Source organism: Phalaenopsis equestris, unplaced genomic scaffold (assembly GCF_001263595.1).
Source record: "Phalaenopsis equestris unplaced genomic scaffold, ASM126359v1 Scaffold000376, whole genome shotgun sequence".
Taxonomy (NCBI): Eukaryota; Viridiplantae; Streptophyta; class Magnoliopsida; order Asparagales; family Orchidaceae; genus Phalaenopsis; species Phalaenopsis equestris.
Window position 1 is genome coordinate 109,609 of NW_018164818.1, and position 2,200 is coordinate 111,808.

Genomic DNA, 2,200 nt, shown 5'->3' on the forward strand with positions numbered 1-2,200 from the left:
TTCTTAGGCTATATTAAGGGACTGTTTGGTTCGGCGGTACCCCTGCGGCGCTGCACCGTGCCGCGAATTCGCGAGCAATTTTTTCGTTTGTTTAGTTATCCCGCTCGCCGCGGGCCGCGAATTTGGCGAAAGGCCGGCAGCGGGATCAACCCCCCGTGCCGCGAATTCGCGAGCAATTTTTTCGTTTGTTTAGTTGTCCCGCTCGCCGTCTTCTCTTGATCTATCGCGAAGCACAGTGTCGCGCCGCGCTACTCCTTCCACCTTCGACCGAAGAGCCAAAGTCGTCGACTCCTTCTTCCACCTTCGACCGAAGAGCCAAAGCTTCTGCTTCATCGCTACCGAAGGCCATGATTCTGAGCAAAATCGGGATGGAGGGATTGCGATTTTAATTTTGTTAATTTTGTTAAGTTATTAATAAGTAATGATTAAAATTCATATATTTTAAATTTAATTATAATCAGATGGATTTATATATTAATATTTAATGATTAATTAATTTATTTATAAATATTTTTTTATGTTTTTTAATTATGTGATAAAGATATAAATAATTACTATTTAATTATTAATTAATGTAAATTTTTTATTTAAATTTGTTTACTAAAAGTATTATTTTATATTATGTTTTACATAGTTTTATTGAATTGGGCAAAATGGTCATTTTTACAGAAAAAACTGTCTCGCAGCTATTTTTACGCAGCTGAACCAAACAGACAGTCAGCTCCCTCACAGCTGCTTCCCCGCAGCTGCTTCCTGGGACAGCGCAGCTGCAGCTGCAAAGCTGAGAAACTGCAGCTGCGCCAAACAGACCCTAAGTTGACAAAATTTTATAGCCTAGATGTTCATCATTTTGATCGAATAAATATTCATAATTTCAAACACGGAAAGAAAGCCATAATATTTAATTTCGATAAAGCCTCTGTAAAATGATCTCTAGCTAACACTAAATAAGTTTGACGTGATAGTCAAACTTGTGTCTAAACCAGAAAACAAAACACCGGCTTCACAAGTGCCTTGTATGTAATTATCCCTTTTTTATATTATTATTCCTATATCTAAGCTAAAAAATGATAGATCTAATTCTAGACAACAAAATTTATATAAAAATAAATAAATTTCAAACAAATTTCAACAACATTTAAATTGTAAATTGAATAAATTTTAATATGCTCAAATAAAAGTTAATTTTACCGACAGATAAAAAATGAAAGCTTAGAGAAGCCAGAAAGTAACACTACATGAATTCACATAATACTTGACAATCAAAAGCCATTAATAGATATACAAAAAAGAAATAACTGTTAGTTAATATTAAACCGACAACCGTCAAACAAGAGTAGCCTGTTAGCTTGTTCGTAATCTAAGTAACGGTTACTTCTGTAATTTGATGACTTACTTACGGCTGTATCCCATGGGTTTATGTTGAAAGCATACTTGTTGGTTAAGGATAAGTTACCTGCCAGTTATATAACCGAATGATAAAAGTCATCAATTTATGTCGAAAGCATAATTGTTGTTAGGTCATCGGGTAATCGTCGATAATCAATCATCTGATAATCATTGGTTGAAAAACCAAATGTCACAAGAAGGGTTCATGCAAAAGAAAAAAGTGTCAGTTACTCTTAGCTAAATTCAAAAATTTTGTAACCGATGCGACAACATGTCAATTTCTTGATAGCACGTCGCTTAGCAGTAGATTAAGGATCCCTCAAATAATCGATAATTATAAGCCGTCGGTTGATGCCAAAAGAGAAAAATATGTTCATTACTCTCGGTTAGATTCATAAGTTTCATAACCGATGAGATAGGCTGTCGATTTTTCAATTTTCCGTCGAATAACCATCAATCAAATAATTGATGGTCCCTAGTCGTCAATTCGTGCAAAAAACTAAACCCTAAACCCTTTACACATGCTGCTCTCCTTAAAACCTCAAAATGGCTCATTGTTCGTGAATAGTTCTTGTTTGGCTCATTAAAAAGACCGTGTTCGATTTATTTATATTATGAGTAGTTGTGCCGCAAGCCGTGGTCTGTTAGTTGGCGGGGTTCAAAGTCTCCTCAGGTCCCATGTTCGATCCCCAGTGACGCTGGGTTCTCGAATATTTAGGCACATGGCGCTGGCTCTCATCATAAGGCCTAGCACATGGGAAATTGGTGTTTGTGCCACTTTCAAATACCGATTTCCTTTTAATATATATAT